The sequence below is a fragment of the Telopea speciosissima genome, chromosome 5 (assembly GCF_018873765.1).
Source record: "Telopea speciosissima isolate NSW1024214 ecotype Mountain lineage chromosome 5, Tspe_v1, whole genome shotgun sequence".
Lineage (NCBI taxonomy): Eukaryota > Viridiplantae > Streptophyta > Magnoliopsida > Proteales > Proteaceae > Telopea > Telopea speciosissima.
The window spans coordinates 48,094,288-48,105,110 of record NC_057920.1 but is presented as its reverse complement, the minus strand read 5'-3'; the positions used below and the strand labels follow the sequence as shown (position 1 = coordinate 48,105,110).

Here is a 10,823-nt window from a genome sequence, read left to right as displayed (position 1 = left end):
ATCCTTCCTCATGTTCAATTTAGGCTTAGGTAGACAAGTTTCTGCAAACAAACTGTGATTCCTCGCATCTCAAACCTAGTGATTTATAATATTTTATTTGTGTTACCGATAGGATGATCCAGTGTTTGGAGGTATAGCCTATTTGAAGGCTGAAGGAATCATGTCAGTATAAGATTATAGATTATTCTGTATGACCTTGATATATGTTGAATTGCATCTTTTGATAACTTAATATTATTTTATTAGGTATGGAATTATAATATTAATATGTTGATTGTTTGTTTGTATTTATTGATTAATAATGTATTTTATTTATATTTTATATTTTTTTGTATGGGTGATTACTTTGAAAATAAATCTGATCATAGTATAGTTCTATGGTTTGATTATGATTTGAATGTGTTCATTAGAAGGCTAGTTCAATCTTTGGGTTGGTTCACTATGGTCTAAAGGATGGTTCAATTTAAGTGGGATTGGTTTTTATGTGAATTAAGGTTCTGACCGAGGGTAGACTTGGAAGTGAAAAAGGTTAGTGAAACTTGCATGGTTTTCCCATTGGTCATGGATGTTAGTGGTGATGGAATCTCTTATGGGTATTTTGGGGACTTCAATATAGGAAAGAGATTAACTGTTTGTTAGTGGTAGTTCTGATTAACACTGTTTCTCACCATAATCTATATATGTCTATTTGTTATCTGTCTTGTTGATTGCCAGATTATCTTTTCCTAACTTTTGTCGATGTCATGTTTTATTACCTCTGTTTAACTATATGTGAGCCTTAAATTACATTTATGTGTATATAATTTTAGGGAAGTAGTTTTCTGTGTGGGAGTGTGGCCTACGCCAGCACTCCCATGTGTCTATCTCTCTTGTCCTCAAAACAAGGGGGCAGAGATGTCTTTTCATATAGGGAGGAGAGAGATAGACTCATGGGAGTGTTGGCATAGGTGCCACACTCTCGGACAAAGAACTTTCTCCCATAATTTTATTATTGTGTTTTATTTCATTTTGGTGGGTAGGAGCAACATTGATTGAATCCACTAGAGTTTTCACCATAATTAACGATTGCAAAGAAACAATTTGGCTTGGGATCTTTCCTGGTGGGAACTTTGAAGGAGGTGGGTTTGAGTTTGTTAGTTCACATACATCAAGATCCAAATAAACTAGGGTTTGGATCATATATGAATGTGTACGGAAGCGCAACGGAAGAAGGATCAATATCTAAGCTTATGGTTACGAGCACTCGAACAAAGCTCCGCGATCTCTACAGGTTTCTGCTTAGAGAAATCCACACCATAAATCCCTGGGCAGCAGGGATGGAAACCCAAAAGGAAAAACACAGAACTTGAAGAGAGGGAGAGAATAATTTATTATGCACTACACTAGGGTTTTGGGCTATCTTAGATATATAAAGCCAAAACCCTAGACTTCCCCTTTTAGATCCCTCCACTGGGACTCTAACAGAGAGGGGGGAGCGGAGTTGGTCACTTAAGTGACCGCCTCCCTCTCCCCTTGTGCGGGTTTGGCCAGTCTGCCCCTTGTGGGCGGTCTGGACCGGGCCCGTGGCTCATATCATTTTACATCTCCCACTCGCCCATATAGGGCACATAAGTTTAAGTATGCCTTCAAGTTTCTCTCATTCCGTGTTTATCCTTCATACAAGAAATGGGGCGTGCGACCTGACGAGATAATATAAGGTAGGAGTACTATATCAAACTTCCATTTAGCCAACATAGTACATCACTCATAAACAATTTTAAAATACCCCAAACGATCCAATTACACCAGATCTAGCACTCTCGACCCCTCATGATGAGCAGTGCTAACCCTTTGTATGCAATGTACTCATGACTACGTCGATCACAAATACAACAAGTCACCCGGGCAATGAGTCACAAAACAAAGGTGTAATATCAAATGGTTTTCTCTGAGCCCTTCATGTCAATCCAATTATCCCCAACAGCTTTCCCAATCGTTTCCCGCTGGACCACATCATCCATGATCCTAGTGAGAACGTCAAAGTAGCGTCATTGGATGTCCTCTTCATGACATTGTCTCAGGTAATAAGGGTACTATGGGATTAATATAATCCACGTGGCTCACACAGTGACGAAGTAGGGATCCATTCAGTCACTCTCACTATCGGTCGGTATAAGCGCATGCAGTATGATATGTATGATATGGCGCAACTCCCACTAAGGTGGGCATGTCACTCACGAAAATATAAACACCGTACGGATCTTAGTCTAGTCGCTGCTTCAAGCGCCTAACCTGAGTTTCTAGCACAGTCACCCTTATGGTTTCTGCCTAGAATCTCACATCCGGCTATTTAACAGGCTACTTAGAAGTGTGGTATCTTCCAAGTTGGACCAAGTAAAGGTCTCATCTTAGCTTCAACTAAGGTGCCGGTAAGCACACATGCTCATGGGCTCATCTCGCTTGCTATCCTCAGGTGCCGAGGGAATATTATTGGCTTCATTGCACTGGTTGGATGGGCTGATTGGATATGGGGTCGAACTGGTTGCAATTTTGACAAAAATGGCATTGGCACTTGCCAAACTGGTAGTTGTGGCAATTCAATCAAATGCCTAGCTTTAGGTGAACCGCCGATCACATATGCCAAATTTACACATTCATCGATCGATTATTACGACGTTAGTGTTGTCAATGGATTCAATTTACCATTACTTGTTAAATCGATTAATGGTGAGGAGAACTGCAGCTCTGCGGGTTGTGAAATTGACTTGAGACCCAATTTCCCACAAGAACTCGCCATTAAATTTGGCAACAAAATTATCAGTTGCCGGAGTGCATGTGAAGCCTTTCGTACTGATTTATACTATTGTAACTGTAAGGGTATTATGGTAATATCCCTTTATATGTTCTAATATAATTCTACTTGTATTATGGCTCAATCTATGAGGGGCAATCTAATAATTAGCCCATCTAACCTAAACCCTAGTTTCCCTATAAATACTAGCTGGAGGCAGCAACCTGGGTATTCCAAACTCGATACACAGGGTGTAATGCTTTAAGCAACCAGTGCTTAATCCCTAAACCCTAACAATAACGGTCTATATGATAACCCAGTGGCATGCCAACTTACTTATTACACCAAGCAGTTTAAGCAGGCTTGCCCTGTGGCTTTACAGTTATCCATATAATGATGACGCAAACATTACTTTTACGTGCTCGGGATCCGACTACTACATCAACTTCTGCTCCAGGTGAGTGATTAAGGTTCTAAACAACAATATGGTAGTTAATTTCTAGCTAGTTATGCTAGGAAGTTGGCTTTCTTATTCAAGCACTTTGTGGTCACTGTTGTAAAACCAATCTGGTTCATTGTACTGTACAAGCTAGGGACCAACTCTCATGTCTGGTTCAGTGGTTCAACCCATCCAAGGATGTTAAAAGGTAAGGTTCAGATTGTAGTAGTTTGAAACTGAATGTAGTATTTATTAAATGGTTTCGATTTGTAAATGGTTTTGGTCTCAGCTTTGGTACTCATTTTAGGTAATAGGTTCATAAACGGTTCTTAAACAGTTTTGCACTCGGTTTTGTGACTGTGGAACTCGAAGAGCCAAGACAAAGACGAGACAAAGATGAAAGGAAGAGGTAATAGGTTCATAAATGGTTCTTAAATGGTTTGATTCATATTTTGTTTAATGGTTTATACAAGTTGAAAATGTCAGTTTTAACGGTTAAAATCAAATCTAATAATTTTAGAAATGGTTTCATTTTTAAAACCAAAACCGAATCATTTATTAAGCGGTTCACTGGTATGGTTTAAAGGGTTCAGTTTAGCTTCGGTAAATGGTTTCAGTTGATTTTGACACCCTTTAATAACTTTGAATATGTTTCCTTGATTTTGATTTCTCTCAATGGAGAATATATAAGCAATACAAGTGGTGCGATCCTAGTTGATCTAAGCTAGGAAAGAAATACAGAAAATATTGTGTTTACATGTACAAGAGATTGTATCAATATAGGGAAAGATTTTATCGTCACATGTGAAGATTTATTATCACATGTGATAAACTGAGAAAGGAAGGTATATGACACGGTTAGTTCTTTCTCTCAATACACCCCCTCAAGGTGGAGAGTCGGTAGGCCGAATCTTCAACTTGTCCCTCAAGAAAGCAAAGTGCATCGAAGTAAGTGGCTTAGTAAGAGTGTCCGCAAGCTGATCATGTGTGGAGATGAATTGAACCTACAATTGCCGTTTGGACACACGATCACGAACAAAATGGAAGTCTATTTCCAAGTGCTTAGTGCGCGTATGAAACACTGGATTAGCAGAGAGATAGGTAGCACCAATATTGTCACACCATAAGATCGGTGGACCAGCCAATGGGTAACCAAGCTCATGTATAAGGGACTCCAACCAGAGTAGCTCAGCCGATGCATTTACCAGGGCTTTGTACTTGGCCTCGGTGGAGGAGCATGCCACAGTTCTTTGTTTTCTAGAAGTCCAAGAAATCAAATCGGAACCAAGAAAGATGGCAAATCCCCCTGTGGACTTGCGATTAGTAGTGTCACCAGCCCAATCAACATCAGAGAAGGCCTGAAGAGTGCAAACAGGAGAGCGCTCAATAAGACGTCCATGTGACCGGGTACTACTGAGATAACGAAGAATACGTTTGACAAGTTGCCAATGGTCCTCTGTTGGAGCATACATAAATTGACATGCCTGATTGACTAAAAAACTAACATCCGGTCGAGTGAGGGTGACATATTGAAGAGCACCAACAATAGACCGATATTTAGTGGGGTTAGACATGAGAGCACCCCCTGAATTCGAAGGCTTAACTGATGTAGCTATAGGAGTTTTGACCGACTTGCAGTCAACCATACCAGTACACTTTAATAGATCAAAAACATATCGAGATTGGGTCAAGACCAGCCCACGGGAATGAAAAACAACTTCAATACCCAAAAAAAAATGGAGCGTGCCTAGATCTTTGATAGAGAATTCCCCAGATATTTGGTGGAGGAGAGATGTAATCATGTTAGTGTCACTGCCCATTATGATAATATCATCAACGTAGATAAGAATATAGCAGACATGACTGCCCGTATGGTGAATAAATAATGAAGTGTCTGTCTTGGAGCCATGAAAGCCAAGACGAGAGAGAAATTCAGACAAGCGGGTAAACCAGGCACGGGGCACCTATTTCAATCCATAAAGTGACTTATTCAATTTGCAAACAGACTAGGGATGAGATGCATCAATAAAACCTGGGGGCTGAGTCATGTAAACTTCCTCAGTCAATAAACCATGCAGAAAAGCATTGCTAACATCAAACTATCTGATGGACCACCCTTGGGACATAGCTATTGAGAGAACCAGGAGAATGGTAGTAGGCTTAATAACAGGGCTAAAAGTTTCTCCATAATCAAGTCCGTGTTATTGGTGAAACCCCTTTGCTACTAACCATGTTTTATAGCGCTCAAGAGACCCATCGGCTTTTCTTTTAATACGGTACACCCATTTGTAGCAAAAAATATTCATATGGGGTGTCCTTGGAACGAGGGACCAAGTCCTATTCCAAAGTAAAGCATTAAATTCTTCCGTCATTGCAACCCGCCATTCCTGAATTTTATTTGCCTACGAAAAATAAGTCGGCTCAGTAGGAATAGTAATTATGTTGAGAGCATGTGGCCTGGACCTTAGTTGCATGGGATGGCGGGTGGGAGCTTGGGACGGTTGGGATGCAGCTGGGTTGGGGATGGTTAGGGGTGGGTAAAGCTCATGTAAGGGATGGGATTTAAGGAGTGGGGAGTCAAGGGAAGGGGTAGGGCTAGGGATGGCCGGGGAAGGCCCATCTAAAGGGGATATGGGTGTAGGGTTGGTACCCCCCACTGAGGATAAGGGTGCCTGGAGTTGCACCACTGGTAATGGCTTGGCCATGGGAATTGGAGGAACCCGAATAGGGGCAGAGGCCCATGGAGAGGAGATAATGGGAGAAGAGGGTGGGGGTCCTAGAATTGAGACAGAAAAGGGGAAGGACCCCTCATCAAACCTACCATGGCACGTAATGATAACGCGGTTAGTGGAGAGATTGAGACAGTGATACCCAAGATGAGAGGGGCTGTAGCCTAGGAACACACATGATGATGAGCGATAATCCATTTTATGTTTATTAAAAGGATGCAAGAACAAAAAACAGAGGCAAGAATAATCCGGATTATGATGAAAAATAAGTTGAAAGGGAGAGATCCCAAGAGAGACCAGAGTAGGCATGTGATTAATCAAGTAAACAGTTGTTTCAAATATAAAGTGCCAATAGATGTGAGGAACTGACCCATGAGCTAAAAGAGAGAGCCCAGTCTCAACGATGTGTCTGTGACGTCGTTCAACAGAACCCTGCTGCTCATGAGTGTGGGGGGCAGAAATACGATGAGAAATTCCAAGTTTTGAAAAAATAAGTAGGTAAAATGCGGTATTCGTCACCCCAATCAGTCTGAATGGATACTATTTTGCGACCAAACAGGCGTTCAACAAGAGCTTGAAACTTAATAAAGACATCAAAAACATCAGATTTACGAATAAGAGGATAAAACCAAATAAACTTAGTGTTATCGTCCACAAAGATTACGTAAAAACGATGTCCATCAACAGAAACAGTAGGGAAGGGACCCCAAACATCACTAAAAATAAGTTCCAAGGGAAATAAACTCCTATGATGCATTGTAGGTAAAGATAAATGACTTGCCTTGCCCAATTGGCAAGCCTTACAAATAATACTAAGATGAGAAGATTGAGAAGGTAAATTATTTATTTTTATCATATGGCGGAGAAGTTGCTCATGTGGGTGTCATAGGCGATGATGCTAAATATCATGAGAGGTGCGAATAACATAATGGGAAGTTGGAGAACGCAGGGGGTGAAGCTCGTAGAGTCCACCTTTACTCAGACCTGAAAGAAGGGTTGACTTGGTGACTTGATCCTTCACAAGAAAGTGAGAGGGGTGAAACTCAAAGAACACATTATTATCACGAGTAAATTGTTGAATAGAAAGAAGTGATTTAGACATGGAAGGAACATGTAAGACATTATTTAAAGAAAATAAACGAGAAGAGTTAGAAGGAAGTGAAGAAGATCCAATGTGAGTGATGGGTAACCCCTTACCATTACCAATATGCAATTGATCCTGACCATTATATTCATCATAGTGTGAGAGAGACTGTATATCAGGAGTTACATGATGACTAGCATCAGTGTCAGGGTACCAAGGGAGTGAGGGAGACGGTGGTGGTTGGGCATAAGGGGTGGATTGGGATGATGGTGGGAGGGGGGGCTGGGTAGCATAGGACGGATATGTGGGGTAGGTGTAGTGGGCAGCCGGTAGGGTGTTAGGAGAAGGGTAAGAAAAATTATTTGGGGGAGCATAAGTAGGCTGTTGATGATAATAGCACCGATCCATGGAGTGATTTGTGCGTCGGTAGATAGAACACCAGAAACAGCCAGGTTGCTGATTCGGGAAGCCACGACCACGACCACTACTGCCCCTACCCTCCTACCACCACACCACCCCGATGAGGAGAGGGAGAGCCGTGAGGGCCAGGGGAGGAAGAACGTTGAACAGTATTTGCAGATGGGGAAGATCCAGGTGAAGTAGCATCAGTGACAATAAGCTTATTGAGAGACGTGCCATGGAGAAACTCATGGCTTAATAACATCGCATGAAGATCATCATAGGAGATGGGATCAGTTCTTGTCAATAGAGAGGATACCATGGCCTGGAACTCAGTTTTGAGGCCTTTGTAGATATGCAGATTAAAGGTGCTGGGGCGGAGAGTGTGACCAACAACATTTAATTTGGCAGCAATGGATTTGGCACGCTGCAAAAATTATGACACAGGTTCATCGGGTTTCTGTTGAATCTCTTGTAAAGCCATGGTGAGAGACATAATATGACTTTCAGAAGGAGAAGAGAATGCAGTAGAGAGAGTCTGGCATATTTCTTTACTAGTACACTTGCCAAGGATAAGTTGAAACACCTCCTCAGAGAGGGAGGCAATAAGGAAGCTTCGAATTAGATAATCTTGGCGACGCCAGGTAGTAGCAGCAACAGGTTCACTTGGACAGGGAATGGTTCCATGGAGATAACCAAACAAATCCTGGCCATCTAGAAAGGGCTCAATCTGAGTTTGCTAGAAAAGAAAATTCTTGGACGTGAGCTTGATTGAAACATAGTGATGGGCATTATGAAAAGAGGGAGAGGAACCGGTAGGGAGAGGGGATGAAGGCTCAACCATGGAGAGAGGGGAGGATGATCTGTCCCCCATGGAGAAGAATAGAAAAAAAAAAATGAAAAAGGGAAGGGAGAACTCGTTGGAGTTTAGGAGGCTCTTGATACCATAATAACTTTGAATATGTTTCCTTGATTTTGATTTCTCTCAATGGAGAATATATATAAGCAATACAAGTGGTGAGATCCTAGTTGATCTAAGCTAGGAAAGAAATACGAAAAAATATTGTGTTTACATGTACAAAAGATTGTATCAATAATTCAATACAGGGAAAGATTTTATCATCACATGTGAAGATTTATTATCACATGTGATAAACTGAGAAAGGAAGGTATATGACACGATTGGTTCTTTCTCTCAATACCCTTAAACCCATCCAGGTCAAACCATTGAACTGTTTGACTTGATAGATCAGTACAATATTTTTTATTTTTAAGAAACAACCCAATGGGTCTGAAAGCTTTTACTATTTGTGATGTCAAGGGGTTAAACTAGGGTCTGACCTATAGATTGGCTAGACAGGCTCCACCTGGATTCACAATTTTCAAGTTGGTCCAATCTATATATGCATTCCGTATGAGGTGAAGATAGTTTTCAAGTTCAGGAGGATTGCCTTTAAAAATTTTAAACACTAATACTTCGTTGTAATTAATCGCAGGAAGGAAGTGAATTGCAAACATCGATGTGACGTGGTAATCTGCAATGGATCAAATAGCTTAAAATCACTTACCGGAAGACGGTGGGCTGTAATTCTTGCATTTATGCTGATAATTAATCTATCGATTGCATTTTAAGCAGATATATTTCTTGATTTTTGTAGAAAGAAAAAAAGAAGGTGCTTGTCAAATAAGATAGTCATACATGGGAAATCAATAAGAAGCATCACGGGGTTTGGTATAAATTTTTTTCAAATCACTCTCTTGTCCCATAAAATTAGGGTTTCATCTCTTTTCCATCATTGATTCGGGTTTTCTTTTGTATCCCATGAATACCAAATAATTAAAACTTTAATGAATGATAAAAAAACATTAAGATCTGCTAACCTGTAGAGTCTCAAGTGTTGCTCCTCCTGCAGATAATGGTTCTTCTCTTAACAAGCACTTCAAGAAAGCCCTAACTTGAAGCTCCTTGATGCAATAGAAGATCCTCAAGCCAAACCAAAATTTCTTCTCCAAGAACAGAATCCAATCCAGCAAAAAACTTGGGTTTCCAAAACCCTAAAATGCTTCACCACTCAAGAGAGCAAGAGAGCTAGAGGGAGGAGAGAGGAGAGAGAATTGGGTTAAGGGGGAGGGAAAAATTCGGCAAAATATGATGGCCGTCCCCCCTCTTTCAATCCTTGTGAGAGTCTGACACTCTCTCTCCACCTATTTGACTTAAAAACACTATTGGGCTTTTAATTAGTGAAGAAGCAGAATCTAAAAGAGAAATAAAATAAGTAATAAATTTAATCTTTAATGGGATTTTAATTAATTGCATCATACCCATTTGAGATTAAATAAATAAATTATTAATTAGCAAATCCCAAAAATACCCCTATAAAATAATAAACCATTATGCACCAATCCTCCACTAATCAACATCATTATTATGGAATCTAGGGCATCTACATAAGTACTGCCGAACCCCATTCCATAGTACATGTCCATATTAGAGCGTCTATGTACGTGATCGGAATCTGCAAAACACGATTAAATAGTTTAACCCAAAATATAAATATAATATATCATTTTATGTGAAAGTAAGTTTTGCAAATCATTTTCAAAACGGTACAAGATCCTGATTTTGATCTGACCATTCACAAACTATCTCTCATTGATGTTCCTCAATCGATCAGTGGAGACCATGTAGAATGACTCTTTCACTCACACAACGTTTGTGCATTCCCATAACACCAGCTTTAGTTCTCTTGAACCGCAATCATTGATGAACCAAAGAATACGTTCACATCATGCAGTGACAAGGCCCTCTCAGCTACTGGTTCTCCGTGGTGCATGTCTATCCCAAACCTACATGTGGCAATAATACATGAGGGAATCAAAAAAATAAGATTCTTTGCCAATACACACCCATGTGCTTACTCACATTGGTACCATGACATCAACATGTCTAACCATACCCAATGTAATGACCATATGGTGCGCAACCCAAACCCTTGTCGTGACTACCAATTTAAAGTATAACTTAAGGACATACATTTCTCAAAAAGTTTATATCACATATGATCATATTAAACCAAAATGTATAAACTTTCCTATTTTTGGTCAGATAAGTGGTTGGACGAGTCATCTATTGCTGATCAATCGAACTTGAATCCTTCCCTGTTCGCATCCTTTTCATGTGGGGTCACCAAATTTATATCGGGTTCATCTTGGGTTTTCCCTCAGGTTGAATCAGATTTTTTGAACTCTATTGTTAATGTTGCTCGTGCTATTCCTATCCCTGAGACTTAGGTGGCTGATGTGTGTGATTGGATCCTCTTCCCGTCGGGTGGTTTCTTGGTTAAATTAGCTTGGAATGCCATTCGGTCAAGTTCTCCCTCTATCCCTTGGTGGTCAATGGTT

General features: G+C 40.4%; 1 pseudogene; it reads left to right on the top strand.

The window, feature by feature from the left end:
- The first annotated feature begins 577 nt into the window (after positions 1-577).
- On the top strand, positions 578-9,069 carry LOC122663017 (annotated as a pseudogene).
- The last annotated feature ends 1,754 nt before the right edge of the window (positions 9,070-10,823 follow it).